Source organism: Ursus arctos, unplaced genomic scaffold (genome assembly GCF_023065955.2).
Source record: "Ursus arctos isolate Adak ecotype North America unplaced genomic scaffold, UrsArc2.0 scaffold_14, whole genome shotgun sequence".
NCBI classification, from domain to species: Eukaryota; Metazoa; Chordata; class Mammalia; order Carnivora; family Ursidae; genus Ursus; species Ursus arctos.
The window spans coordinates 10,586,236-10,597,921 of record NW_026622808.1 but is presented as its reverse complement, the minus strand read 5'-3'; the positions used below and the strand labels follow the sequence as shown (position 1 = coordinate 10,597,921).

The window sequence follows — 11,686 nt, the reverse complement described above, 5'->3', positions numbered from 1 at the left end:
TAAAAAAAAATAAATTAGTTATTGAAACATAAAGTACATTTATTTACCCTTGGAATAGTGTTATGAATATTGGATAAGTTCTAATAACCCACAAAAATGTATTTACACCAATAAAACAAGTGAGATAGCACGGCCTTGCAATGAGCAATAGAAAACAAGGCTGTGTTGGGGCGCCTGGGTGGCACAGTGGTTAAGCGTCTGCCTTCAGCTCAGGGTGTGATCCCGGCGATCTGGGTTCGAGCCCCACATCAGGCTCTTCCGCTATGAGCCTGCTTCTTCCTCTCCCACTCCCCCTGCTTGTGTTCCCTCTCTCGCTGGCTGTCTCTATCTCTGTCAAATAAATAAAATCTTAAAAAAAAAAAAAAGAAAGAAAAGAAAACAAGGCTGTGTCAATAGTCATAAAACAAAAAAGGATGGGAGAAAATATTTTTGCAAATTATACATCCAATAAGGGATTACTATCCAAAATAAAGAACTGATACAACTCAATGCCAAAAAGCAAATAATCCAATTAAAAATGGGCAGAAGACATGAAGAGATATTTCTCCAAAGACGACATCCAGGGGCGCCTGGGTGGCACAGCGGTTAAGCGTCTGCCTTCGGCTCAGGGCATGATCCCGGCGTTCTGGGATCGAGCCCCACATCAGGCTCCTCCGCTATGAGCCTGCTTCTTCCTCTCCAACCCCCCCTGTTTGTGTTCCCTCTCTCACTGGCTGTCTCTATCTCTGTCGAATAAATAAATAAAATCTTTAAAAAAAAAAAAAGAAGAAGAAGACAACATCCAGATGGTCAACAGACTTGTGAAAGGATGCTCAACATCACTGGTCATCAAGGAAACGCACATCAAAACCCGATATCGCCTCCCACCTGTCAGAATGGCTGAAATCAACAGGAGAAGAAACAGCCAGGTGTTGGCGAGGATGCGGAGAAAGGGGACCCTCGTGCACTGTTGGTGGGAACGCAAGCTGGTGCAGCCACTCTGGAACACAGTAGGTGTTTCCCCCCAAAATTAGAAAGAGCATCACCATAGGATCTGGTACTTCCACTACTGGGTATTTACTCAAAGAATACAAAAACATTAATTTGAAAAAGTACATGCACTGTTGTGTTTATAGCAGCAGTAATCACAATAGCCAAACTATGGAAGAACCAGAAATGTTCACCGGCCGATGAACGGATAAAGAAGCAGCGTGCAGAGTCCGTGTACACCGTGGAATATTACTCAGCCATGAAAAAGAATGAACTCTTGCCGTTTGCAACAACATTCACAGAGCTAGAGAGTATGATGCGGAGGGAGATCGGTCAGTCAGAGATGGACAAATAGCCGTGAGATTTCACTCATGTGGAATTTAAGAAACAAGTCGAATGAACAGAGAAAAAAAGAGATTAAAAAAAACAACAACAACAACTCTTAAATACAGAGAACACACTGATGGTTTCCAGAACGGAGGTGGGTGGGGGATGAAGAGCCCACGCGTCATGATGAGTACGGAAGTGCTGAGTCACTGTATTACGCATCTGCAACCAGGACAACACTGTACGTTGATGACATCGGGATTTATATATAAATAAATAGATAAATAAACAAATAAAGCAAAGGGAAAACAAATCAGAAATATTTATTTGGAGTGCTGACCTTGTGTAAATAGAATGAAAATAAGAACGCGGGGAAGGCGGAGTTTTACTGAGAGAACCGCGGGAATTCTATTGAGTCCGAAAGCTTCTTAGCCCATCTTCACCCCAGCATCCAAGGCGGCCTTTTCTCTCCGGACTTTTTCCCAGACTTACCACCAGGGCTGGTGGTACCGTTTCGATGTGCCCTGATGCCTGTCCTAGGCACGCCTTAGAATGACCTGCAGAGCTAAGAGCAATTCATCGTCTATGTACGTGAGTCGGCGAGGGCTTCCATAACACGACCCAGTGGCTTAAACACAGACATGTGTCTTCTCATGTTTCTGGAAGCTGGCAGTCCTCCACAAGGTTAGACGAGGTGTGTGGGCAGGGCGCACTGCTGGCTCACTGTCTCCCCTGGCCCTGCAAATGGCTGCCTCTTGCTGGGGCCTCCAGTGGCCTTTTTTCTAAGCAGGTGCACCCCTGGTTTCTCTTCTCCTAAGGACACTAGTCATATGGGATCAGGGCCCCACCCTTACAACCCCACTTAACCTTAATGAACCTCTTTAAAGGCCCTATCTCCTAATGCATCCCCCTGGAGGTGAGGACTTCAACGGGTAAATTTCGGCAAGACACAATTCAGTCCATAACACCATGCCTCTCTCCAGATCAATTAAATTTATATTTGTAAAGGTTTTATTTATTTATTTATTTGAGGGAGTGAGAGGGAGAAAGCACGAGCAGGGGGAGCAGCAGAGGCAGAGGGAGAAGCACACTCCCCACTGAGCAGGGAGCCCAATGCAGGACTCGATCCCAGGACCCTGAGATCATGCCCTGAGCTGAAAGCAGATGCTTAACTAACTGAGCCACCCAGGTGGCCCCTTTTTTTCTTAAAGAGATCAATTAAATTTAAATTGGGGAAGGGGGAGAGCTAAACACTGACACCTTGAAAAAGCTTTCAAGGGTTGAGGAGACAGCCCTGCACTCCCGCTGGGGCAATCGCGAGAGGCGCAGGGGCAGGCGACGGCCCTGCACGGGGCTGAAGACGCAGAGTCCTCCACGGGCATCAGGGGGCGCAAAGAGCCTGTGAATCAGAGACCAACTGTGGCCGGGAAAGGAGATGAGAAGGCAAGAAAAAGTTGAGTCTCAGAGCATTCGTCAACCAGGCACAGCTGTCACTTTTAACGCGGGGCCTTATGTCAGTGAACCCATCACATTCAATGCACTGATCAATCCCCGTCATCTAGGCTCTAAAATTATTTCTGTATCAAGGGACACGTTAAAACATGCACACTGTATGTTACAGCGGTATGTAAGTGTGCTTATTATTAAAAATGTCATAACCAGGGCACCTGGGGGGCTCCGTCCATGAAACATCTGCCTTCGGCTCAGGTCACTATCCCGGGGTCCTGGGATCGAGCCCCGCATAAGGATCCCTGCTCAGCGGGGAGTCTGCTTCTCCCTCTCTGTCTGCCGCTCCCCCGGCTTGAGCTCTCTCTCTCTCTGTCAAATAAATAAGTAAATAGAATCTTTAACAAAAGAAAGAAAGAAATGTACCGACCGAGGAGGCCCCCACAAGGATCAGTGAGTAGCTTTGCGTCACGAAATAAATACACTGATACATTCAAATCACTCAGGTTGCTATCCTCTCTTTTTCTTTTCTTTTTAAAGATTTTATTTATTAATTCGACAGAGACAGAGACAGCCAGCGAGAGAGGGAACACAAGCAGGGGGAGTGGGAGAGGAAGAAGCAGGCTCCCAGCGGAGGAGCCTGATGTGGGGCTCGATCCCATAACGCCGGGATCACGCCCTGAGCCGAAGGCAGATGCTTACCCGCTGTGCCACCCAGGCGCCCCAATCCTCTCTTTTTCTGCAAGGTGGATTCGCAGGTACAAGTCTGGCTGAAGATATTTTCACCTCCGGGACATTCACGGGATTCTTCTTTGATGCTGTAAAACCTGACTGAAGCCCAAGAACATTCCTACCCGTGTTGTTCTCAAGCGGTTCCTCTCCCGCACGGACCGTCTGAGACCGAGCAAGGTGTGCCGTGTGATAGAAGGTCTTCCAACACCTGTGACATCCACGGGCTTGCCTGCAGAATGAATTCTTCGATGCTGAGTAAGACTCGGGCTCTGATGAAAGGTCCAACCACACTCAGTAAGTGACAGGCTTTCTCTCATGAGTAGACCCAGTGGTGTGGAAGAAGATGTGGGCTCTGAGGAAGGGCTCCCCCCAGTCGTTACACCCCAAAGGCTTCTCTTCGAGCATGACGCCTATGGACGGTCAGACTCCCACACTCTTTACCTTCATAGGGTTTCTTCCAGGGTGAGCTCGCTGATGTGTCTGACGGCTCTTCCAATTCAGTGCACTCACGGGGGTTCCTGTCAGCTGAATTCTGTGATGTCCAGCCATGCAGGAATTCCTCCAGGAGGTTTCCTCACACTCATTGCATCCCAAAGGTGTTTCTCCTCCGTGAATTCTCTGACGGCCAGTGAGTCAACACGCCACCTGAAAAGTTCTCCTACACATCTTGAATTCTTTTTTTTTTCAAAGATTTCATTTTATTTTTAAAAATTGTGTGTATTTATTGGACAGAGAGAGAGGGAGAGAGCACAATCAGGAGGAGGGGGCGAAGGAGAAGCAGACTCCTTGCTGAGCAGGGAGCCCAATGCGGGGCTCGATCCCAGGACCCAGGGATCATGACCTGAGCCAAAGGCAGATGCTTAACCAACTAAGCCACCCAGGTGCCCCAAGATTTTATTATTTTTAAGTAATCTCTGCACCCAGTGTGGGACTCAAACTCATAACCCCGAGATCAAGAGTCACACACGCTTCTGAGCCAGCCAGGCGCCCCGATTATATTCGTAAGTTTTTTCCCCACTAGGAGTTCAAAGATACCGAATGAACTCTAGCTTTCCTTTGAAAACTCTCTGGCATTCGTTATGTTAACATGATTGTTCTCCATATGAATTGCCCTAAATGGAGTCTGGTGTAAATTATTTTGACCACACTTGGCATTTTCATCTAGCTCACTGGTAAAGATACAAAACATTTTGATAAAAAACTGTTGGGGGGGGGGCAACATGAGTTCATTGTTGGAGGAAAGCAAATTGGTACAAAACCCAAGGAGAGCAAATTGTTCCCAATGAAAAACCCATTTACCTTTTGACTGCACAGTTCCACTTCTAAGAATGTACTCCAGAGAGACTTCGCTGTGTGTAAAATTGTAAGCGTACAAGGTTTCTTAGTGCAACATTGTTCATAATAGCAAATGGTTTGAGACAGTCTAAATGTATCCACAGGAAAGTGGTTAAACAAATTATGATACATCTACAAAATGGGATACCTTGCCGCCATGACTAAGATGAGGGAGCTCTTTACGTACCAATATGAAACTATATGAAAAATAAAATCAAGGTTCAGAACAACAGATATAGATGAATCCACTCTTATAGTTGGAGACTTCAACTCCTCCATCAGAAATGGACACAGGGCGTCGCCTGGGTGGCATAGCGGTTAAGTGTCTGGCTTCGGCTCAGGGCGTGATCCTGGCGTTGTGGGATCGAGCCCCACATCAGGCTCCTCTGCTATAAGCCTGCTTCTTCCTCTCCCACTCCCCCTGCTTGTGTTCCCTCTCTCGCTGGCTGTCTCTATCCCTGTCGAATAAATAAATAAAATCTTTAAAAAAAAAAAAAAGAAAGAAATGGACACAGGGATGCCTGGGTGGCTCAGTCGGTTAAGTGTCCGACTCTAGATTTCAGCTCAGGTCACGATATCAGGTTGTGAGATCGGGCCCCAGATTGGCCCCGCGCTGGGATGTGGAGCCTGGTTAAGATTCTCTGTCTCCCTCTCCCTCTGCCCCTCCCCACCTCCACCCCACTGCTTGCACGCTCTCTCTTTCTAAATAAGTAAATAAATTCCCTTTAAAATAAAATAATTGGGAAAAAAGCAAATGCAAGTGTTTTATGTATATATATACACATACATGTGTGTCTGTATATAAAAAGTATTTTGTATGTAAATGGGTATATGTGTGTGTGTACGTACACGGGTGTGTGTATGTAAAGAAAACAGATGAGTGTGTATATCTGAGTACACACACATGCACACACATATATTGTGCATTTATTAGAATTGTTGATGGTGACGGTGACCGTCTCTGGGGGATAAAACTTGGGGTCCACCGTAGCAGGGAGACCCACGTTCCACTGCATATATATCTCCTTTCATACAGAGTGATTTTTTTTACCATGTTATTTTCAGAACAATTGTTTCAGTCTCTTTACTTCCCTTCATATAATCTCTTTATGGGTTGGACAGAGATCATTCGCACCTCTCCATTCTCCTGCCCATCTGAACAATAAAATAATACCTGAATGAAGAAAAGAAAACACGGCGCGGATATCAAGCCCCCCCCGCCCCCGTGGCCGGTCCAGACTCCTCCGTGTGCATGGGCCAGGTTCTAACCCCTTGTCACGTTCCCCAGCACGTGGGGTAACCCTGCTCCAGGGTCTGAAGTGGGGTCTGGGACTTTCAGCTTCTCCTACCACCCATTTCTGTCTTTTCATTTCTCACGGTGTCTTGGTGGTTTGGGTGTTTTTAAAAAATTCATTTAATTTTTTATTATTTGAATTTTCAAACATACACCAAAATCGAGAGGCTAATACAAGGGGACCTCCCGGGTAATCATCACCCCAACCAGAGACCATCAGGGCCAACCTTATTTCACTGATAACCCAAACCTAGTGGGGAGAGTTTCCTCCCGATGACAGCAACGTTGGAATCTGCTTTTCTTGGGGGGTGGGGAAACTTTTATTCAATAACGTTATTGAGATATAATCCACATACCGTAAATTTCACCACTTAAAATGTACAATTCAGGAGCACCTGGGTGGTTCAGTCAGTTGAGCGTCTGCCTTCGGCTCAGGTCATGATTCCAGGGTCCTGGGATCGAGTCCCATGTGGGGCTCTGTGCTCATAGGGGAGCCTGCTTCTCCCTCTGCCCCTCCCCCTACTCTCTTTCTCTCAAATAAATAAATCTTTAAAAGAAAATTAAAGGAGCACCCAGATGGCTCAATGGGTTGGGTGTTGGCCTTCGGCTCAAGTCATCACCACAGGGTCCCAGCGTTATGGAGTCCCACGTCACGCTCCCCCCTAAGCAGGGAGTCTGCTTCTCCTTTCCCCTCTCCCCCTGCTTGTGCACTCTCTCTCACTCAGTCCCTCAAAAAAAATAAAATCTAAAAAAAAAAAAAAAAAGTACAATTCGATGGTTTTACCACCCTAATCTAATTTTAGAACATTTCTGTCATCTCGAGAAGAAATGTACCCATTAGCAGTCACTTGCCCGCCACCCCCACCACTTACCCCAGGCCACCACTCCTCTGCTGTGTGTCCAGATATTTGCCTGTTCTGAACATTCCATATAAATGGGACCATGCCCTGTGCTGGGAGCGCTTCCTTAGGTCTCTCATAAACCCAGCGCCTCCAGGATCTAGTCAAATGCAGACACTCAGAGAATGCCCGCCCTCTGCACTGCCTCCCGTGTGCTCCCACGCGGATGCACGGGGCCCCTCCCGGGTGCCACGTACTCCTCCCCGAGTCCCCATGGCCCCTGTTCGGCGCGCCTCGGCTGCGGGTGGTGCTCCCGCCCACGGAGGTAAACGGCAACGTTCATTTAAGGGAAATACGCGCCCGGCTCAGGGATGCACCGACCAGTCTCCCCAGCTACCCTTTTCCTACTGCTCCCCATCCCCTCACCAGGCTGCACCGAAAGCAGGAATCGGCCCCCTGCCCCCCAGCTCCTCGGACTGTCCAGGCCTCCGCGAAAACCTTATTATTTGTCAGGACAGAAACAAAAGGAATGCCCTTAAAAGGAAAGGAGCAACAGCACAGGGACGACCCAGAGGACAACGCTCCCGCACAGCCCCCTCCTCCCCCGCTCCGGCTCCGGTTCCGGCGTGCAAGACAGGAGCTCAAACTCCGGTCCTCGCCTGGGAAGACTCCCAGATGGGTGTCTGTGGTCTGTCCCCTCCTCAAAAGAAAGCAGGACTGGGAGACGCTCCCTGCCCCAGCACGCCTCCCTCCGGCTCCAGAAGCTCAGCTCCAACCTGGGACCTTCAGTTAGGAAAGCTCCTACAAGATCAATTCTCCGTGGTGCGCGGGCGGCGGGCACTCGGCTTGGCCGCGGTCAAGGGCAGGAATCAGAACCCGGCCAGCGCGTCTTTCCCCGGAAGCCCGTCCATCCTCCACTGCTGACCTTAATTCCCTGCGTCTCCGTTCAGCTCCTCAGTACCTTCCACGAAAATGCATGTCAGCCAGTGGAAGGAAACTCCTCTCGACCAAATACACCATCGATGCAGGAGGTGATGCTTGGAGACGAAAGCCCCGGGAACCTGTGTTTTTGAAGGATCAGAAATAAGGTGAAGAAACACTGACATACTCGCGGCCGAGGGAAATCTGTACTTTGTATCTCGTGCTGCCAAAACTGGGTTTCTATTTGTTTCCATTTTCCAGAAGTATCAAAGACCTTTTCGTTAATGTTGGAAGAGTTGTTTTCATTTTTCTAAGACCTGTGCTTTTTTTTTTTTTTAAGATTTTATTTTTTATTTTTAAGTAAGCCGTACACCCCGAGCGGGGCTTGAACTCACAGCCCCGAGATCAAGAGTCACGTGCTCCTCTGAGCCAGCCAGGCACCCCAAGACTTGTTTATTTGTAAACTCCGCTCTATGAATGTTGTAGGAATCTACACTTGTTTGAGCGTCTGGTAGAGAAAACTCTTTGCTCAAGTAGGCTGTGAACTGCAATCCTGAGATGAGGACCATGGGGGGCCTGGCTGGTGCAGTCGTGGAACGTCTGACTCTTGGTTTCAGCTCAGGTCTTGATCTCAGGGTCATGGGATTGAGCCCCACATTGGGCTCAGCACTCAGCACGGAATCTGCTTGAGATTCTCTCCCTCTCCCTCTGCCCCTCCCCCTCCTCTCTCTCAAATAAATAAATCTTAAAAAAAAAAAAAAAGATGCTGACTCGGAGACCTGGTTGTCATCCACACTCTACGACATCGTCCATGTTGCCTCTAACCCCTCACATCCGGTTGGGAAGGTGAAGATTTCACTCGGGAAGTAGGATTTGAGTTTGGTTTAATTTTTTTTCTTTTTTTTAAGAGAGAGAGAGGGAGAAGGAGGGATGGAGAGGCAGAGGGAGAGGGAAAGAGAGAATCTCAAGCAGATTCCATGCTGAGCGCGGAGCCCAAGGCGGGGCTCGATCTCACAACCCTGAGATCAAGACCTGAGCCGAAATCAAGAGTTGCACGTTTAATCGACTGGGCCGCCCAGGTGTCCGGAGTTGAGTCGAATCTTAAGGAAAAGCAGTATTTTAACCAGGAGACACTTGGGGAAGGACAGAAGCCACTCTCGGCAGAGGAAAGGGTAGGACAGGTTGGGGAGTCCCGTGGACTGAGGTGGGTCTAAGGCAGGAGGTGAGATGGAAGGAAGCATGAGCTGGGACGCGGGTCTCCTGACGCCTGGCCGTGGGCTCCTTTCACTGCTGGTCAGGCCTTGTCGATCAGAATATTCACATTTGTGACCTGGGCTCCTGAGCTCTATACAACCTCCCGACACTCCAGGCCTCTCGCTCTGAGGCTGAAGGCTGGTTGGGTGTCAGGCTGCTCCCCAGGCTACTTCCATCAGCTGGAAATGCCTCTGGCTCTCGCCTGCTGCCAGGAAGAGCAATTTACCCAGGAGCAGCCTCAGTTTCCCATCTGTACTACTCCGACCCTATCTATCACACCCACCTTGATAGCTTCTCTCTCCTGCTGCCCAGAGGAGAACCTGGGTCTGATTCAAAGGGTGAAGCAAGTTCAGCCCGGAATCTCAAAGAGCCCAGAGTCAGGGGTGGGGTGGGGGGTGGGGATGACAAGCCCTGAAATTCATAACTGCCTTATCGTATGGTAAGTGTAGTCACAGAGGTGTATCCTGGGGAAGCCTGGAAAGAAGAAGGGCCCTGACGCAGGCGGAGGGAGCCAAGATTTCCCAACACGAAGCAGCTAGGCTGAGATTCGCAGGAGGTAAGTAGGAGGCAGCCAGTCAGAGGGGCAGTGAGGCTGGAGGACGGAAGGCATGGAGGCAGGAAAGAGTGTGGTCTGCGAACAACCATAGGCAATCTGGTGGGAGGCTCAGAGGGCCGGAAGGAGGACGGGACACCAAGGACAGGGCTGGGCCCTGTAGGACTTTATGTAGATATTTAACATCTTGGTGTCATTCAAAGTGCACACAAAATGCATCCTATGCAGTAGACCCTCCCTAAATATATGTTAAAAGAAATACAGTAAGGTGATGGGTTAAAAGCTCTCTGAAGTTCCTTCGGTCTTGCAAATTAGAGCTGCTGCAAGGCCTCTATGAGTTCTAAATATTGTGAGTTTCTTTTATTACTATTATTTGAAAGAGAGAGAGCGTGAACAGGGGGAGGGGCAGAGGGACAGGGACAAGCAGACTCCGCCCTGAGCACGAGCCCCCATGCAAAGCTCGATCCCACCGTCCCAAGAACAAAACCTGAGCCAAAACCAAAAGTCGGGTGCTCAACTGACTGAGCCATCCAGGCATCCCTAAATATTGTGAGTTTCTAATGGGAGAGTAAGCATCAAGCCTCATCCATGGGCTTATTTTCTAGAAAGTTCGCTCCCCAGAAGTATCTGTCTGGGGGAGAGGGAGGGATGTTACACCCACCTTAAAGGTATGATATACTGTTTGGCTGGACTCTTCTCTGGGTGAGCTGTCCACAGCAGTCCCGGACTGGAGGCAGCCTCAGGGAGGGTAAGACTGTGGCCCTCCATGAACACCTGCAGGTGTGATTCTGGACTGGGAGGGGCCAGGCTGGAGCAGGGGAATAAGAGAAGCAAGATAAGGATGCAGGCTGACTGGGGCTCACCCGACTGCCATCTGCGGCCAGTGCTCCTGAGACCAGGGCAGGTGGGGGCCGCTGCCGCACAGAAGGCAAACGCCCGAAGTTGGGAAGACTCATCCGAGTTGACCTCCTTCTGCGGGAGGTCTCCGAAATCAGGGAGGGTTTCTCCTAGGCACAGCAGTCGAGGGCATTCACGGGGCCTGCCCAGCGCCCAGGGCCAGCCCCGAAGTCACAGGGCTGCGAGGATCTCCTGTCCACCCTCCCCTATTCACCACCAACATTAGAATTCGGATGGCGTGGTGAGGTCTTCAAAACAGGCCCCCTAGCAACTGTCGAGGGTTCTGGGTCCTTTCTGGCTAATGGGTGACGGGATTAGGGGAAGTGAAAAATCAGGACCAGGTCATGGGCAATCCTGACCACTGCCCTCACCCCATCCCCCATCCCCCTTCCTGTGGCCCCGGGCAGTCTGAGTGAGCGTGAGGAGCTATCCGTCTTTGTTGACCGCAGAATGAGAATAGCCTTAGGCCCCCCAAACTCCCTTCCTGTCCGAGGGCCATTCCCCTAGGATGCCTGTTCCCGGACGCTCGCTGCTGCAGGGCTAGGGTGAACCAAGCAGCAGGTGACAGCCTTCTGATGGGGAAGAAATGCTAACTCTGAAGGGGGTCAGGTCGTCCCTCCCCCAAATCCAAGCGGAAGACTGGTCCCGGAGGAAGACGAGATTCCCGCAAGTCCCCGCTTCTGACCTGCAGGGAGCCCCCAGCCTCAACCCTACCCGGTCCGGCCAGGCGGGAAGCGCAGCCATCTACGCGTGAGCGCCCCGCCCCTGGGAGTCCCGCGGGCGCGCACGGCCGCGGGGTCCCGCGCACGGCCGCGTGCTCTCGAGGCTCTGTGAACGCGCAAGGAAAGCCGCCCGCGAGGGAGCCTGCGCCTTGTCTCCCCCTGGCGGACAGAAGCGGAACAACAGCAGGGCTGGAGGGAGCCGTTTTGGTGGGCGCAGGGGCCAGGCACTGCGGAGAGCTGAGCTAGAGACCTCTGCGAGCAATCACCCCGGAGCTGACCTCGCCGTGCTGCGCCCCCCTTCTTTCCCATGGGTTCATTTCCAGTTCAGAACAAGTAAAAGGGGAGGGCACCAACCGTGGGTTCCCTGTATGTGCCAGGCTTTTTTCATGTATTATCT

The 11,686-nt window shown here is 50.3% G+C and overlaps 1 long non-coding RNA gene across 1 annotated transcript; it reads right to left on the bottom strand.

Annotated features, from left to right (window-relative positions):
• Window positions 1-1,601: 1,601 nt before the first annotated feature.
• LOC125283768 (uncharacterized) lies at window positions 1,602-11,344 on the bottom strand. The gene is made up of 3 exons (XR_007191761.2): window positions 11,282-11,344; window positions 10,332-10,478; window positions 1,602-8,003 (listed from the first exon to the last, which is right to left on the bottom strand). It is a non-coding gene; the product is annotated as an uncharacterized LOC125283768 (long non-coding RNA).
• Window positions 11,345-11,686: the final 342 nt, after the last annotated feature.